Here is a 9137-nt window from a genome sequence, read left to right as displayed (position 1 = left end):
ATCCGAAAGTCTGTATATAAGTTTCAGAACTCATACTATGTAATGTTATAATTCAAGAAACTCAAACTCTCGATGATTTTACAAGTAGATAAATTCAATCAATAGTTAAAGGTGTAGATAAGCGTTCCGAGAAAAGGTATGAACAATAAAATTGAATGTATTGTACATATTATGTGAATATATATTTTATACAATTGTATAGTAATAAATATATTGTATTTTTGTATGATTTATAAAATTAAGATTGCATATTTTTAATATAAAGTTAGTCGGAATAAAATTCTTACTCTCTCTTGCTACATTATTAATATATTTTTATTTCTACCTTAATTCCTTGATAGCGAGCTAACGATATATTTATGCGCTCAATACAAACATCCATCACCTGAAATAGAAATTTAAAGACTAAATTCTGAAATTATCATATATTGTATAATAAAAATTTTCAGAGTTTAAAAATATGAGAATTTAATTTATAAAAAGTATCCTCTCTCAGGATTTAAAAGTGTCATAAATAGTAAATATATAAAACAATTTTTTTGATTAATAAAAAACTGATAATATTCCTCATTTCATCATACAAAATAAATAACTAGAATTCTGAATTTCGCAGAATTTCAGCTTTAATTAAATATATTTAGTTTTTCTTAGTAAATATTAATATAGCTCTCTGTCAATTACTTTATTATAATGAAATCATCAAGTGCCATTGTATCATAATAAAAATATCAAAATATATGATTTCGAAAATATTCGTAAAATAACTTCTATTATATATAATTTAGCAAATGTAACAACAATAAGAATAACGTAAAGTAGTTTTTTTTTTTTTTTTTTCATCGATGCAAATAATTTAATTAATTGAATATCTAAAAATTATTAACAGAATCGATAAAATTTTGTTATCCTCTTTATGCACATATCTCTCAATTTTTTTATTCAAAATACAATATCTACATAACACATATTATGTATTTAGGGCCACGATCCAAATGACAAATGGCAATTATAGAAAATTATAAATTCCATACATATAAGTGATTATCAAAAAAGACATATTTTATATATGATACGTATGAATAAATACATACGTATCAAATGTTCATCATAGATAGAGAATCTTTGACATATATCATCAGCTTTGACGGCGTAACGCGCGCCTATATACACGATTTTCCAGTCAAACGATCGTTCAGAAAGAGTACAACTCAACAAGAGTACAACGCGGTCACTCGAATGGCTCGTTTGCTATTGTCGACGGGAAACCGGTCGTATTGCCCTAAATCCCGAAAATTTGTCAAGAGGGCCCCCACTTTAGGTTAAATTTAAGGTAAAACGTAGTTAATGGTGTTAAGAAGCTATGCGACAATGCGTCAAGATCTCGCGCTCTTGAAACCTCGAGCTTCGAACCGACAATGGGACACTTGTGTTGCCATTCGCGGGGCCCGATGAAACGTGAAAACCAGCCGGCTGCCTTTTTTCGGGCCCGAGCGCGACAACGCCACGTCCCCCCCCCCCCCATTCACGGTAGCCGAGAAGTCCCCGAGGTCGCGTAGACTCGATTCATTCATTCATTCATACGTTTGGTGGATCAATGACACGGAGGAAGGAGGGGGGGGGGGGGGAAGAAGGACCGATCGCGCAGACTGAATGACGACGAGTCCGGACGAAAAGTCGGAATCGAAAAATCGCGCTTCCACGATCCGCCTTTCTGCCTTTCGTCCTGCACAACGGCGGCCGGTGCTTTTGACGATCGTTCGGAATAAATCTAAGGGACCTTTAAGGAATGCGGATTCGACGACAATTTCTCGCCTCTTGAGAGTGTTAGCGAGTGCATTCGGTTATGGTAGTTTAAAGTCTGAAGCGTGAACGCGCGTACAAGTGATGTATGGAGTGTCTTGTTAAACGCCGCGACTTTTCTAATCTTTCTTACCTGAGCGGTCACTCCTAAATTACGACGCTTTCAATCAACGTAAAAGACGGCAGGTAAAAAGAAAGATACAACAACAATTTTTTAACGATAGCTAAATAAAAATCCCCGATAGCAATAATATTCGCCGCGTTTCACTTTTCAATTAAATTCAACGTTTCGTGACTCGCGACGACGGTGGATTAAATGATTTTCCGGCGCGACATCCAATCGCAATTCAATTTTACGGACTCTCGCGTACTCACGTCTCGTCACACGTGGCAATTGGATCATCGGCCGAATGATAGATGCCATCGTTCCTTTAGATGCTCATCAATAGAGTCGCAGTTGTCCCAGTTGATTCCATTTGCCAAGTTGCGACGTTTCGCGTCGTGAAATTTCACGTCAACTACGTTAATGAGAAACCGCGTGTATAATTAAGTATGTTCTGTCGTGTGTGTGTGTCGTGGAAAAAAACTTGATACTCCGAATCACAAGAGACATCCGAAAAAAATTATAACGATGCAAAAATTAAATGTCGTTTACTTCATCGAATTCTATCCATTTAAATCTTACGATTTAATAAATAATAAATTGTAATACTAATATAACATGTAAGGTCGCATATATCGCTATTCTCGTGTAACATGATTCGAAACGATTGAAAAATTTGACGTATTCGTAATATCGAAGTAAATAGAAACCAACGCATCGTATACATGCTGTCAATTTTTGCTCTCTGTTTTTTTTTTTTTTAAATACCATTATTTTTGATATCGGATAAATATTTCTCTTTCAAACTATTATTTTCTCATACACATGATATTTTATATTTCTATAGATTTTTTTATTTATAATTTTTTCAATGATATATTATAACCATCTAGATAATTATAATAATCAAAATAATAAAAAAATATTTGTTTAAAATAATATTATTGTCATATATTATAGTAGTTATATTTACATCAAGTACAAACTTCAAAAACATTTCATCATCACAACTCGTATGTACATATGTATACATGATTAATTTATGAATTAATTTGAATAACGTCCAGGTTATCAAACCCGATGGACACGCGATGAGTCATCTTACTCCCAGCACCAATGCGCGATTGCAACCGTTTCTATTCAACAATCCTGACAGATCGTCGCATTTTGCCAGAGAGCGTCTGTGCTCGAGTGGTTCTAATGAGTCCGAACGAATTCGCGACCATCCTCTTTAAAGAAACTCTCTAGAGGAACACGACTTGCAACGGTCCGTACGACTCAAAAATCGAGGGAAAGAGACAATGATAAAGAACGCGACGAAGAAAGGAACAAAAACGGGAAGAAAAAAGAGACGAAGAGACGGGGAGAGGGTAACTGAGTTGTTGTCGGCGGCGGCCGATTTCTGGTTCCGGTACGTTAATTCATTTCATCTTATGCGCATTCGAGAGGCGCTCGATCAAAGCTAGAAAGAGGTACCGCGACAGCACTCTAGCACAGAAGAGCGGCGGAGGGCGAGATGACAGGGTGGTGCGGGTACTCGAAAGTTGAAACCGTTTTTGCTTTTTTTACACCGAACCGGAGGACAATGGTATCGGCGACATCGACCATTGTGGATCATTTTCATGGCGTGGCTTTAGGTAATTTGCGTTCGGATCGATTGATCGATATTGGCAGATGCGATTACAAAAATTTTAAATAGATAACAATATTTTTTTGAAAAAGTACACATATTGGAAAGAAACAGCTGTTATTAAGTTTAACAAAGAAAAAAAAATTAAATTAAATTAAAATATCGATTATTTCAAACTAAACATTTCGAAGAAAGAAAAACATAAAGACAACAGCTTCACTGGCGACGAAAAGAAGAATATTATTTTTTTTTGTGATAATTTACAAAAAGTAATTTATATTTTTCCCAAAAATACGAAATAATGATTTTGTAGAAATGTCAAAGAAAATTTGGAGATACATTTTATTTGTTGAACAAATAATTTTTCGACTTTAAAATAATCAATTACTGGCATTGGAATATAAGAAATTTAATGATAAATTTGTTTGGCATGATAAATTTGTTTCAACGGCGTTTCCAGACTTTTCTGACATTATTGACATAATAAAGCGTCAAACTTTCGGAAAGTTTCGGTTTGCGAAACGATAAATTGCCTGTCATTGTGATACGGATGCATTGTGCAACGATATCGGAGGAATGCATCGCGACATCACCGGCCACCGTTATGCATGCACGATCAATGACGCGAGGATAATAAGAACACCGCAAATGCAATGATCCATATTCGTTCAATTTTTCATTGTCGCGTTTTTCTATTCGGTGATGAAAGACACATTGGCAATGAAAATCGATTACCTGCGACCTGTCGGAGGTTTAATGATTGAGGAATTTCGGAATGGCATTCGCGCGGGAAAATAAATTTTTTACTAGTGTCGGAAATGGTCCAACACACGTGACGATACACAGAGGAATTAAATAAAATAGTAAAAGAGTAACGAGAAAAATAGTGGATGTGTCATATGCATTTTTGCGTATTACGATCGATACTATGCTTAAATATAAACTTTATACAAATATATAAATAAAAAAATGCAGCTTTACTAGATTAGTTCTTGATTGCAATTTTCAAAAAATATATTGATTTCTAATAACAACGTAAACGTACATTAGCTTTCAGAAGAGAAAGTCATTGTAACGAGTGGATATGATTGCGGTTATTATATACTTTATTTTACTCTATAAGGGTTTAGAAAAGCAGGAAAGATGACCGTCTCGTTCGAAAATTGGTAACCGTTGCTAAGGTATAAAGACAATAAAGATAGGGTTTCACCGCGTCATTACATCATCATTACGCGTGGCAGGCGGCGTATCACCCATACGGATGCCGTTCGTGCCGTGCACCTTTTCCTGTGTAATCTTCGCATTAAACCGTGAAATACATACGTTAAACGCACCTGTGTCCCAAGCGTGTCCGCCTCTAATGCAAGCCGGCAACTTTCAGGAAATTGCCTGTGGGACCAGTTTAACTTAACCGAAAACCTGACCGAGCGTACCGCAATGGTCGATCGATTATTGTAAACCTGTTTCTACGCGATGAAGCATATCGTGCTTTACATTCGTCTATGTTTATAGCAGATGTTAGTATAGCATTTCTTTTTTATAGCAGATCTTGTTGTATAAGAATATCATCTCCACGCGCCGTTGTTTCACTATGGTAAATACTTGTTTTAAAAAAAATATAATATATATAATTTCGATATAATTTCAAATATAATTTATTATAAAATTTATGATATAATAATATAGTAATTTGTATAAAAAAATTTGTATTAAATTAGATTAAACATTAAATATACATAATTATTATTTATTTGTCTTTTAATTTTTAAATAAAGAACAATAGCACACAATATCATATTGATATTGCCAAATTAAAAAATATATTATTAAAAAAAAAAATCATGGCAAATTCCATTTTTTTCTCTTTTAAACTAAAAAAAAAATAAATAAATAAAAGTGGCAAAATTGGGCTCAGCCGGGATTTGAACCCGGGACCTCTCGCACCCAAAGCGAGAATCATACCCCTAGACCACTGAGCCGTTGTTCGAGACAGCAGTTTATATTATGATAACATTAGTACGTAATTAATCTTATATACATGTATAAAATTTTTTTATTTATTTAGTCATTAATATCTAACCTAAAAAAAAAATAAATAAATAACATTTATAACTAATATGAATATAAGCATATTTATGAAAATATTAAAAATTTATTTTATTATCATTATAAAATAATAATATTTACATAAAAGAACATGTATCGAGATTTTATATCTTCATTATCATAAAAAAATTTGATAAGCGTAGCTAATAAAAGATTTATTAATAAAAAATTACTAATAAAAGTTTTAATATATTTGCTTATTATGGCAGAAATAAATTAATAAATTGCTGTTTCAGACGAAAAAAAAAGTCAGTATATTTTTGTACAACAAATTACATCGCAAATGCAAACTCAGAACGCCAGTTGGCTGCAGCATTTATCACAATTAGAGTTATAAAATAGCTACTTAATTTCGGGGCATAATTCTCTCTCTTTCTCCCTCTCATTCTCTCTGTGTAAAAAAAGACAGCACCTTTATTTAATATCCTGACAAAAAAGACCGTTGTATCTTTGTTTCGCGACAGTTAACTCGCTCGTAACAACGTGTCGTCACCCTTCGGGCAAAAGCGCGATGCAAACGTGCCGCGCGGCCCTTAAACACGTCGAAGGGTCGGGAAAGATTTGTGGTCGCGCTGGCTGATTGCATAGGAAGGAATCAAAGGGACGGAATCTCCCTATTGACGTGCGGTCAGACAGCCGATTTTGAATAGACCCGGCAAACGGAGATCTCGAGACAACGCGATTGTTTGAACGATGCCGAGTGATATCGAGCTACGGACAATCTTAAAGACAATCTGTCGACTGACAACTTTAAAAACACGTATATCGTGTAATTTAATAATTCGACAGGTGCTTTTTAACGTAATTTGAAATAATGTTTGAGAGAAATATTTCATGAAACGTCATGTCTCGCTCTAGCTCTTCATGCATTCTTCTTTATTATATTGTACATTGCAGCAAAATTTTTCTTTTACTCGAAAGCTCCATTGCTTTCATTTAACTTATATTTTCATAATAATATTAATTGTACGAATTGCAAAAATATTAATATATTTAAAAATTTCAATAATATCTAATATTTTTTTAAGGATTTACAAAGCGCCGATTCTATTTCGACAGCACGTCTCAAATGCAAAAATGATGCAAGATGCATATCCAAATCGTGATTACATTGATGGTTATATAATGCAATATGAGAGAAAGAGAGAGAGATATCGAGTCATCGCAAGATAAATAAATAGGATAGGTAATCATGCCAATACAATAAAACGTATCTACTCACAGGCCCGATGTTATCGCCAGTTGCATTCGATGCATCTCCGTTCCCTTCTCCTTCTTTCGAATCGTTTCATCGTCCCAGACACTCCATTGTTCTAGTGCTAATTGACAATAAGATTATCCTGGTTACCTCGTACAGAGCACACCCCCGACACTTATTTCATTCACGGATCGAGATTTCTGCAAGCAAAACGCAATGAAAACAATGTGAACGCATGTCCCGTATTTCTGTTCGACGCATCGATATTTATTGCAATGCAATCGGGACGAAGGATTAGGGGTGGGAAGAGTTCGTTTATTAGTTTATTCGAAATACACTTACCGCGCTCATAATTTATGTTACATCGCGCTCACTTCACGTTACATCCTGCAACTGCTTACTGTCTCACTTGCACTTGTTACCGATCTAACTCGTCACGTCGCACGACGTGTTTTCAACGCGTAAACGAGTTTACGTTACAAAATCAGCGAGAACGTATACGACGAGATCGATATCGCGTTTCATCGATCGACGCTCCCGAATTTTGTTAGGCTAGGTTCGTAAAGCTCGAACGGCTCGCGACACTTTGCGACCGAATTACGATCTACGAGCTCGTAATCGCTTCAATCGATTCGAAAATCCACTCGACACTCGCTCGTCCGTACTTCCAGAACACCTTATCGCTCGTTCGCGCGCGAGAGACAACGCGAGATTCGCGTATGCGAGTCCGGAAAAGGCGCGAAGGACAATATCGTTACCGGAACGCCGCGAAGATGACCCCAGACGCTCCGCGAGTGACGTCACGCGTAACTACGCGATTCGCAGTCTACCATAATTATCGACGCTAATATTCGACGTTAATAATTACATCGAAATATTCATCATTATCACGACGGACGTATCGGAAGCTCTAAGATATACGATAATATCATCTGATCATAATAATTCTTATCGTCAAAGTAAGATTTTGAGCTCGTATAATATAAGGATCGTAAGAGCTTTTCTTACTTGATTAGCGTTGTACAATTAACCGTCCTTCTCCTTTCCGTTGTCGTTTTCGCGATTATTGTATCGATCTATTTTGCGCCTGTTTAGGGATAAAAGCTACGAAAAAATGTTTTTCACCAATTACTTGTGTATTTCCCCGACATTCGTTCGCACGCAAGAATTCGCGAACACGAAGCAAGAAAATACCAAGACGGGGCGGGGAGGGGGGAGGTCGCGTTGTCGCTAGACACATCGCGGAGTAACACCAGTCGCTCCTTCGTCTGACGTCACGCAACGCCACTAATCAATTCCAATAATGATATATAATAAAAAATTATAATTACACTAATATATCAATAATCATTATGATCGACGTTATCGATCGTATGAAAACATATAATAATATTAATCGATAAGAATTTTTATCGAGTTACTAGGCTCGAAAATGTAACAACAATGACAGCTTTGTTTGTTTACTTGAATCACGTTGTCCTACGGTATCATCGTTGGTGTTCCTTCCCGATCTCTCGTCCTTTCCCTGCGGAGACTATCTCGCGGTAAGACGTGTTCGTATCGAGGTAAGCTCCCCGAAAGATTTTTGCGTATTCTCTCGCGCGTGATAAGAGGTCCTAGCGTGCGCACGTGTCATCGGCGACGCCGGATCACGCGACAGATGTCACGCGGTGGTGCGTCGCGCGTCGCGATCGAACGCGCCGTTCGATATCCGTAGTCGCGAAGGACATATTTTCGATTTTGCGCCATCTTGGCTAATACACGTCGAGTACAATTTCTCGATAGATCCGGATCGATTGCCCCGGGCGTTTCGCATGTCGACGGTGAAATTTACAGAGCTAAACGAATGTCAAATCGATCGTATTAAAGTATCAATTACCGCGGATTGTATGCGGTTTAATAATTATGCTTCGTTATATAAAATTTGAAACCGTCACGCCCCTTGCCCCGCGTCCCTCGTCTATTATTTCATGTTGTTTATTTGAAGATCTGCAACGATCGCTTTACATTTCCTGCCCGTTTTTGCTCGTCGATAACGAATATCACGCGATAAAGAGTATCGGGAGTGTGAAATTGAGCTACGGGCGATTCGTTAATTAGCATAAAATAACGTAATCGACGTGTTCGTTTCTTTATCGAAGTGCCGTTTTTCTCGCGCTATATTCACGCGTATCGGCGACAAATTTGAATAATTCCAAGTGCCGAATCGAATATAGGGAAAGAATGTGTGTGTGTGTGTGTTAAATACGCGCGATTGTTTATTCGTCGCGTTTTATTAGTCGATTTATATTTACGCGAGT

General features: G+C 36.4%; 1 non-coding gene across 1 annotated transcript; it reads right to left on the bottom strand.

The window, feature by feature from the left end:
- Positions 1-5440: 5440 nt before the first annotated feature.
- Positions 5441-5512, bottom strand: Trnap-ugg (transfer RNA proline (anticodon UGG)). Its single transcript has one exon. It is a non-coding gene; the product is annotated as a tRNA-Pro (tRNA).
- Between the last annotated feature and the right edge of the window lie 3625 nt (positions 5513-9137).

This window comes from Polyergus mexicanus, unplaced genomic scaffold (assembly GCF_030449975.1).
Source record: "Polyergus mexicanus isolate NDT 795.1 unplaced genomic scaffold, iyPolMexi1.0 SCAF_10, whole genome shotgun sequence".
In the NCBI taxonomy this organism is placed as follows: domain Eukaryota; kingdom Metazoa; phylum Arthropoda; class Insecta; order Hymenoptera; family Formicidae; genus Polyergus; species Polyergus mexicanus.
This window is presented reverse-complemented; position numbering and strand designations above follow the sequence as displayed.